Source organism: Sciurus vulgaris, assembly GCF_902686455.1.
Source record: "Sciurus vulgaris genome assembly, chromosome: 9".
Classification (NCBI taxonomy): domain Eukaryota; kingdom Metazoa; phylum Chordata; class Mammalia; order Rodentia; family Sciuridae; genus Sciurus; species Sciurus vulgaris.
The window spans coordinates 101,575,731-101,585,960 of NC_136469.1; the positions used below are offsets into that span (position 1 = coordinate 101,575,731).

The 10,230-nt window shown below is 44.8% G+C and overlaps 1 protein-coding gene across 1 annotated transcript in view; it reads right to left on the bottom strand.

Moving 5' to 3' along the window:
* CRACD (capping protein inhibiting regulator of actin dynamics) overlaps positions 1-7,555 on the bottom strand; it is a 133,058-nt gene extending 125,503 nt beyond the window's left edge. The window contains exon 1 of the mRNA XM_079153737.1: positions 7,425-7,555. The gene's annotated coding sequence lies outside the window, so the exon portion shown is untranslated. The remainder of the gene's footprint in view (positions 1-7,424) is intronic.
* Positions 7,556-10,230: the final 2,675 nt, after the last annotated feature.

The following is a 10,230-nucleotide window of genomic DNA, read 5'->3' on the forward strand; positions in this document are numbered from 1 at the left end:
AGCAAACTGCATGTGAGAGAAAGATAGACAGATGGTGGTTAGGGAGAGATGAATGAACTGCTATTGGAGTTTGCCCGGGATGGGGGAGGGGTTGGAGTGTCATTTCTGGGAGAGGAGGAGTCAGAGAATGACCTTGGGTGGCATTTAAATGAGCCCTTTAAGGACAGAAAGGCTTTGACCAGAAAAGACTGGTGAGAAGAGAGGAAGGACATCCAGAGGTGGGAGATCAGGGAGCAAACCCATGGACTGCAGGCACTACCCAAATCAAGGACTGAGTTGCTTCCACAGGGGGGACATGTCAAGCCTGTGCCATCCTCATCTGTGCAATAATAAGAACTTAAACTTGGGGTTCCAGTTCTAGTAAAACACCAACATTTATCACGAAAAAAGAAAATGATAGATATATGCTTTTAAAAATATTTAAGTATTTATAACTAAATTTTTAATATAAAACTTCAGTTCTGTCTTAAATACTCCCTTTGAGGATATTTTTTCTGCTTGGAGTGAACTTTCTGAGATTATATAGTACTTTTTTTTGGGGGGGGGTGCAGGATACTGGAGATGGAACTCAGGGGCACTTTACCACTGAGCGGCATCTCCAGACCTTTTTACCTTTTTGTTTGTTTTTTGAGACAGGGTCTCACTAAGTTGCTGAGTCCAGCCTTGACCTTCTGATCGTCGTCCTGCCTCAGCCTTTCCATTGTTGGAATTTCAGGCATGCACCACCATGCCCAGTCCTATGAAGTTTAGATATGTGCTCTATAAAGTTTAGATGCTTTTTCCTTTTCCTTGTAAATTTTCCAGTCAGAGAAATACAGCCTTTTTCACTGTTCCTTGGGCCTTTGAACTTCAGTTCAGAATTAGAGCACATTTATTTCAAAGCATTTAATATTAATTTTGTGTGCAGGTATATCGCTGAAAGATTCTGCTTTGGTAGTAAATGGTAGAGGAGGACCATTTCTGTGCTGACTTTAGTTTTTTGTGTTTGATGTCAATGTTGATGGGAGCAAAACCTACCTTACTGTTTGTTTTTGTAAGCCTAGAATCCAGAACAGCGCCTTTTCCATGGGAGGCATTTGGTGTGTTTGTTCAGACAGATGGTAAAAGGATCACGGAAGTGAAATCTTGGCTATCCTTGGGTCACTTTAAAAGAAATACATTTTTTATTTTTATTTATTTATGTGTGTATTTATTTACTTATTTAAATAAGGAAAAAGAAGATTAAAGCAGGTGGCATTTTACAAAAGGATACAAAAGAATTTTTTCCCTGGCTTCTAGCTCCTAGGAAAACTAAGGCATCTCTAGAAGGGATGTCTATACTGTCTCTGGCTTAAGCCAAAGCTGCTGGCCCAGCAACCAGTTATTTTCTACAGTTTCGCTGGGGAAGCAAGGGGAGGATTTAGAGGATCCAAGGGCCCCCTCAAGGAGCCTGTGGACAAAGCATGACCTCTGGAGACTGTGCCCCCTGCGTGTCTGGCAAACACCTTCTCTTCTTTCAGGCAGGCTCGGGTGACACCTCTGGGAGCCTGTGCTCCCTGTGGCAGTTGTTTACTTTGCCCTTTGTGCTCTCCAGCACTCTGTGCAAAACTCTCTCAAATATCACTAATCACATTTTATCCTGTTATCTGTTTACATATCTGAATTCAATTCAGTGAAGTCCAGCTCACATTGTACTGCCCTAAGTATGTGCCGGGGCTGTGCTGGGGAGGCTATGCTCAAAGGCCAGAAGGACTCCAGTCTTAGGACGACTCTGGCCTCCCACAGTGGCAGACAGACAGCACCCAACCACTTAGAGATCTCTGGAAGGGCAGAACAGGATGCAGTCCGAGAGGCCTGGACCAGGGCGAGACCGTGAACTCCTGGACCGAAGGTCTCAGTTCACATCCTTAGTCCTGAGCACAGGTTCTGAGAAGCTCCAGATTGTTACAGAGGAAAGGAGAAGGGAATAGAAGCAGGAAGGAGGGAGAGGAATCACAACGTGCCTACTGGGTACCTGAAGGCAGGATTTTCAGGCTCTTGGAAGAGATCTTTCAGAGCAGATAGTTCAAGATCAGTCCTACCGAGCGCATAATACAGGGCATGATAATCGCCATTTGATGGAGACAAGCCGGCACTCGCCCTGTATTTAACTGTGGTCCCCCAGGTGCCCGTGAATCATACTGTCCTCCCTGGAGATCTATGGAAGAGACTTGCTGGGGCTGCCCTCTTGGGGCCACCAGCCTAGATCTTTGCCTCTGCAGCACCCGAGGCCCTTCTGCTACCACAGAGGGATTTAACGGGAATTTTGTTGCCATCCGTTTTCTCTTCCAGCTTCCTCCGTGTATTGGTCTTAAGTTACGTCGGCAGATGGGGAGAGGAATCGCATTTCCAGCCTCGGTCTGCATCCCAGAGCCGTCCCTGAGCAATTTCACCCAGCAGGGCAGGGAGGAGGGACTGGGGATCAGCAACTCCAGGAAATGACAGTGTAAAGTATGCCTCAAATTTTCATCTTCAACGGCTGGTGTCATCTAACTCCCTTGGGAGAGAATATGCCCTGTTGCTTAGACCAGCAATATAATCTCTCACTATTCCAATGCCAAAATATCAGTTACAAGTTCATTTGTATGATGGGATCCACTGAAGTTCTGACCCTGGAACAATGGCGTAAGTCAGGGTATGGGGTGCAACACCCGATGGGATTGAGCCCATGTGAAGTGAACTAAGGGAAAGTCAAATTATCTGTATCCTCAAATATTAAGTAACTTAATTCCAAACTGCTCTTTGTCTTATTAAGCAGTAAAAGGGGAGCAGGTAATCCTGAAGGGGTTTTCTTCTTAGAAGTCCCAATTAGAAAAAAATTAACACTCCCATAGCACCCCAGCTCTCCCCACATAATGATACTGAAAAAGCAATAAGCGATTTTTAATTAGAAATAAATGTTTTACCAGACACAGAAGTTCAGCTAATTGTGAGTCTGTTCACATGAAATATCTAGAATAGGTAAATCTACAGAGAAAGAAAGCAGGTGGGTGGTTGTCAGGGGCTGAGAAGAGGGAGAAATGGGAATAACTGCTAAATGGGTGTGGCCTTTTTGTGCAGGTAATGAAAACATGTTGGACTGAGACGGCAGTGATGGCTGTACAACACTGTGAATGTGCTCAGTGCCACCGAATTGTCCTCTTTAAATGACTGATTTTACGTTACGTGAATTTCACCTGAATGATTAAAGCATGATTTATAATTAAAAGAGTCATCATTTCTCACTGCTGAACAATCTACCACCACGAGAAACGGGGAGGATTTTGTTCCCATTCCACAGTGATAAGAGGGATTAAGTAGGTCTCTCAATTCTAGTATTTGTCACCTTTTGACCTTTTTGTGTGTGTGAAAAGCACAGTATTTCCCAGATGTCTGTAGCACAGAAGTAATTCACACCAATGACCCCTGATTTGTTTGGCCACACAGTCTAACTTCACAGTCAGCATCAGCAGTGGCAAGAACAGCAACTGTTGATCTACAGTTAACAAGTGCTGGCTAGGTCACCCAAAGCCAGCTGAATAGGCCTGTGTCTACCTGACTAAGCCCAGCGGGCCTGTGTGGCCTAGCTGGCTGCAGGGAGCGGCATTCCAGGGTGGTGACAAGACAAAGAGGACAGATCGCTTCAATTCAGGGGAAGAATATGAAGACGGACAATTTCCACACACTTTCAGGATCAAAGCAAATAAATGTTAACAGAGAGCTGAGAGATCTTTGGAAAAGAAGCAGCTTTTATCTTTTTGACCTTTTTATACTTAGAAGAACACAGGCTTCAACACAGAGATCCAAAGCAGGTGGCTGTTCAGGGGAAGAAGCCCCATAGCTTAGAGGACATCAAAACACATTTAGAACGGAGGTGACAAGAAGGGATCTTGAAAGGAAACTATAACACAATACCATCAAACACGTGACTCAGCCGGGTGTGGCGGGGCACGCCTGTAATACCAGCGGCTTGGGAGGCTGAGGCAGGAGGATTGCGAGTTCAAAGCCAGGCTCAGCAAAAGTGAGGTGCTAAGCAACTCAGTGAGACCTGTCTCTAAATAAAACACAAAACAGGGCTGGGGATGTGGCTCAGTGATCGAGTGCCCCTGAGTTCAATCCCTGGTACCAAAAAACAAACAAAATACGTGGCTTGACCCCACTCGGGAGAGGCTGGCCAGTTTTGCCCCCACCTGCCCTCTCCACACCCCACATGCCTTGCCCTGGACCGACAGGTCTCCCTATCCCTCGCCCACCAGCCCACCAGCGCCCCAGCTGTTCTCCTTGCCTCAGCCCCGGTTCTTAGTACACCTCTACTCTTTCCAGTCTTGACCTTAGGATATTTTCTTCCTATTGTGGCTTTGTCTTGCCTCCCAGACTGAACGCTTAGCTTTTCACGCTGATTTCCCCTGACCAGGATCTAGACATTCCACCAGCATGACCCCCTTCATCCACAGTCGGCCCGGCCAGGGATGTCACTTGAGGGCTGTGTGTCCTCACAGGCATGGGAACTGTTGCATTCTGTTCTGAGGTGACCTTCTTCTTCTCAGGTGCATCTCTCAACACTGTGTATAAATTATGGCTCTAGTGTTGATTCAGACTCACAGTCAGCCAGACAGGCTTCATACTTAGAAGGCATGTTTGAACACAATGAAAAGCAAAATTTATTAAACGCTTTCAAAATCCCCTCATTCTACTGCAATAAGACAACTGACTCATATATGTGTATATATATGTGTATATATATATATATATATACACACACACAATTTTCCCCCCATGTTATGTGAGGGAAAAAGAAAAAAAAAAACATGTATTCTTGTCACAAAATGTTCTACAAGCCACAGAAATTAATTGCAGTTTCATTTCCTGGAAAGAGTCCTAAAAGAGGAGAGAAGCGTCTGTTTCTCATGCTCATCAGGCTGAGATGAAGTGCATGACGGGAATGGGTTGACAGCGGGCTCCTACTTTCCTCGGACAGGAGCTCTGAGACAGAGCGCTGAGCAACATGGACAGGGCTACAATACTGTCCCCATGCAAATCCCGCCCCAGTCCAGGGCAGCTCCTGGTCGGCTTCATCCTGATACCACAGTCACTAGCACGCATGTGGCAGTGTCACACTGATCTGGCTCTTTTGCTTGCTGACTCTGACCTTCAGCAAATCATTTGAGCTTTCTGAGTCCGTTTCTCCACTCATACGACGGGAATGGTAATATCTGTTGTGAAGAATTTAGAATGACTAATGATGCCGTGACTCACAGCTCTGGGGCAGATAAGCTGAGGTCCTGACCCCCGGTTCCACAGCAAGTGACTCTACTTGGACATAGGGTCATTGTGGTTGTAATTTAGATGAGATGAGGGAGGTGGCACTGTGGAGGAGCATGAGCCCTTAATTCTACATGCAGGCGCCCATACAAGAAGAGGGAAGATGACCACCCGCAGACACAGACACAGCAGGAGAGCCATGTGACAACAGAGGCAGATGCTGAGGAACACCAGGGCCTGCCAGACACCAACAGAAGGCAGGAGGAGGTAAGGAAGGATCCCCATCTGTCTCAGAGAGAGCATGGTCCTAACTTGATTTTGGACTTGCTTACAGGACCATGAAATAATACATCTCTGTTATAAACTACGTGGTTTCTGGTACTTTGTTATGGAAGTCGAGCAAACCAGTATGGTGGTGGAGGTCTAATTTACTTAGTGCGCGTGTGTATTTTCACTGCAGAGGAAACACACTTCAAGTAAACCAGGAAGGCAAGAAGGAAACTTCTCTTGTGTATTTGCCATGATTTGAACGTGTCCCCAGAGTTCGTGCTGGAAACTTAACCCTGATTGCCACAGTGTTGGGACCTGGGGCTGATTGGGCCATGTCTCTTCAGTGGCATTGGTTAGTCATTGCAAAACCATACCTTATTATAAAAGCAAGTTTGGCCACTGTTGCTCCCCACTTTTGCCCTCTATTGCCCTTTCACCTTCCTCCATGAGATGATGCAGTATGAAGACCCTGGCTGGATGCCAGTGCCGCACTCTTGGACTTCCCAGCCTGCAGATCCATGAGCCAAAGAGGTTCCTGTTCTTTATAAACTACCCAGTCTCAGGCATTCTGTTATAGCAGCAGAAAATGGACTGAGACAGTATCTAACAATGGAAATGTCATGATTTCCTCTGGACCTGACACTGCCTCTCCAAATGCCCTCCCATCACTCTGCCTCCCACTCACTCCGTCCTGGCATGTGCCAGCTATGCCTCCTCCTTAGGGCCTTTGCATCAGCTGCTTCCTCTGTGAGTTCCATCTTTCCTCAGTGAGCCTCTAGATATTCAATTTAACACAACAAAGAGAACTCATTCACCTTCAAATAAATACTCCCAATTTCGCTCTATTTTTTTATTTTTTCCATCTTCTCGCTAGCTTCTAATAACCTAATAACACAATTTGTTACGTGCATTATTTATAATGTCTCCCTTCATGCTAGGACATAGCCCCACACGGGCAAGATCTGCACCTGCTTTGTTCACTGATGGGACCAAGCATTTAAAACAGGACCAAGTTCACTGGAGGTACTCAGCAAACATTTTTTTAAGCCCATCGTTCATTTTTAAACAACCACATAATTATTACAGAAGCCATCTATGTGCACTGCAAAAAAATCAGAAATAATTAAAAGCTTCAGATTCCCACTATCCAATAAAACCTCTAAAACTAAAATAAACGAGAACAGTTTTTTAAAATCTTCTTTTAAGTGATTCCTTAAGGGTTCCTAATCACCTGAGAAGAAATGTCATACCCCTCTGCAAGGCTTGCGTGTAGATTAAGTGAACTAATGTATCCAGAAACTTAACACAATGCTTCCCATAAAAAAAAATAAGTAGTTGCTATTTTCTTTCCTTTGATCTTTTCTTTAACATCTATCCCATCCCCCCAACTTCCTAAGAGTATGTGGCAGACACCTACAGACCAAATAATGGAAAGATGCTGTTTTCAGAAGGGAGGTAGGTGGGGAGGGCCTCCCGCCCTCAGCACCCCCAGCATCCAGCCCTATGGTCTAAAATCACCATGAGGCATGGCCACTAACTATTCTAAGGGATTTTGTAAATAGCCACACAACAGTAAGCAATGATAATGATCTTTTTATAGCACATGCCCCTCATCCCCATTTACAAAGAGTATCCAATGAACTTTTCTTTTATAAACAGAAGAACTGGGGTTCAGAGACTGTAAGTGACTTGTCTGGGTTGACTCAGTCAGTAAGGAGAAGGGCTGGGACTTAATTCTAGAATTAGAAGATCATCAGCGACAAGGGTTCCTTAGTTGATGTTTAGTGAATTACATACTATCACTCATAGAGTCCCATTCACAATACATGAAATCCCCTTCTGTCCTTTCTAGATCATGAGCTACTTCCCATCCGTCCTCTATGTAGGTGACTTACCTGTCTTAACAGACACCAGTCCTTTTGTTGTTGGATAATTCTCCACCAAAATTTTCTTCTTATAAAAAGGAAAATTCACCCTCAGCGGTAAGGATGTCAAAAAATGGGGAACACTGTTGAGGAAGCCTGGGAATCACTGCTCTCGTGAACTGTTGAGAAAAAAAAAAAAAAACATGGAGAATGTTTTAGGTCTTTAAGCCACTCTCTGCAAGCCTTTAAGATGATCTCCTTTCCTTCCATTCCTGGGCAGAGAAGTCCATATAGAAGGGGCAGCCTTTGGTTTGTTGTTGCTGAGGCTTCCAATTAGGTGAAGTAATATTAATTTTTCATTGCTTATCCTAAATTTATCGTAGGTCTTTAAGAGTATTGTGCATAAACTGTTCCCACTTTTGAGAGGATAGAAAGAATCACACCCATGAACGCTGAAAACTTGTGTTCTTACACACAGAATTCTCACTTACTCTTCATGGTAGGTTAGCCTAAATTCAAGGAGCCAGAACACATCCATTCAACCTAGCAGAGAGAAGGCAGGAATCCTTAGGTCATCTCTTTCCCCAGAGGTAGCCAAGGCATCTTTTATTCACATACAAATCGGATTTAGCCAGGTTTAGAAGCTCCCTGTGGGCAAGATATATGATCCTCCCCCAGATGAAAACATGAGGTAGTAACAGCAGAAGGTAACTGGAATGGAGGAGGGAAATGTCCAGGACACAATCCCAGATCCGGATATGTCCTTTGTCAAAACAGGTGAAACAAGACAACACTGAGGCAGTGATACAGGAGGCAGCCCCTCCGAATCTCAGGGTGCTGGGGGGTCCTCTATGTGTCCTCAGAGGGGGCATCTCAGATCTGGCTGAGGGACTAGCTTGTATCAGCCCAGTAAAAATCTCTTCCAAAACCCATTGAAAGACATTGGAAGGCTACGCAGGACGTGCCAGGCAAGATCGCAGGGAGAGGGGAGAGATACCAAGCAAGCCCGGCTTTCCTCTCGTATCGCTTTTCCTTTTGAGACATCAACTGATTTTGCAGAAGCACAGGCCAAACTGCTGAGAAGCCGGGGAGAAGGCAGCTGTTTAGAGACATAGAATGTGAGCGGACTTTTTGTCCCGCTCACAGGATGGGAAGGTCCCAAAGAGAAGAAACCAGCAGAGAAGCCAGCTCAACATTCTGCCTCTGGCACATCTGCGGATTGATAGGTGATGTGAACCAGGCAGAAAGCAGCAGAGAGGCCAGAGCACTGAACAGACCCCTGAACCGTCCCCATGGTGGGGGCTGACAGAGTCCAGGGTCCATCAAAGGAGTCCAGGTAAAGAAGCCATACTTCCAGGAGGGCTAAAGGCTGCACCTGAGGGCGAGGGCCTACAAACTACCATGCCAACCTCACAGCAGCGCAGACCCTCAGTCCCTCTGTGGATTAGGGAGGTCTGTCCTATTCCAAATGCCCATTAGAAGCAAAAGTAAGCCCTCAAGAGAAAAAAATGCCAACCTCCACAGTATCTACAACTCTGGCACAGAGTACTGTATTCCAGCAGCAATGACAGGGCACACCAGGACCAGATTCGAGAAAGAAGCAATGAAAGTAAACCCAGAGGTGGCCCAGATGGAGACAGGATGCAGTCTAACGTAACTAGCAGGAATACGTCCAAGATTATAGATGTAGATTTTAACGCTGTCTTTCAGTAACTCACAGAACAAGCAAAAGATCAAATAAGGACTCAAACGATTTGAACAACACAAACACAACCTTAGTCACCCATATAGTAATACTGCACCCAACAACTGTGACCACATATTCTTCTAAGGCACATACGAAACATTTATAGAAAATGACCATACAGGCCACAAAGTAGGTCTCAAGAAATTTCACCAAATGGAAATCAGAGTATTTTAAAGCATGCCATTTTGAATTAAAGTTTCACAGAAAATCGTAAAATAAAGTTCCGTTTTTCAAACGTGAGGTAAAATTTTCATATGGTGAAATGCAATGCTCTTAGAGTATACAGTCTGAAACATTTTGAGAAGGGATCCGGCTGTGTAACCACCAACAAAATAAAAATATAGACTATTTCCATCACTCCAGAAAGTTCCCTTGTGCCCCCTTCAGTCAATCCCCACAGCCCAACAGAAATGTTCTCGTTTCCAATACCATAAATCAGTTTTGCCTGTTCTTGAGCTTCATAAAACGGGCCCAGTCAGCGAGTGTTCTTTTGTCTGTCCCTACACACCCCGCATAATGTCTCTGAGATTCATCTGCACTGTTATCCACGGTTGGTTCCGTTTTATTCCTGAGAAATAGTACATTTTATGAAAATACCGCACATTTTTTTATGCCTTCTCTTATGGAGGGGCATTCGATTGTTTTCATTTGGGGGCTACTTTGAAAAAAGCTGCTATAAACATTCTTGTACGAGTCCTTTTGGGAACATGCACTTTCATTTCTCTTGGGTAAGTTCCTTATCCCAGGAGTAGAATTGCTAGGTTCTAGGCTGATAAACGTTTAATTCTGTAAGAAGCGGCCAAACATTTTCCCACAGTGGTTGTGCCGTTTTCTAACTCTACCCGTAGTGCCCGAGAGCTCCAGTGGACACAGCCTCGTGCACATTTGGGGTTGGCAGCCTTGCACTTTGAGCCTTTTTGGTATGGCTCATTCCACTCAATGACAGAAAGACAAACACCCCAATTTTTTAAATGGGCAAAGGACTTGAACAGATACCCCCCATCAAGGAAGATATGTTAATGCCAGTGAGCCCTTGAAAGGATACTGCATCACTAATCATTAGCAATCAAAACTCTGATGAGATGCTGA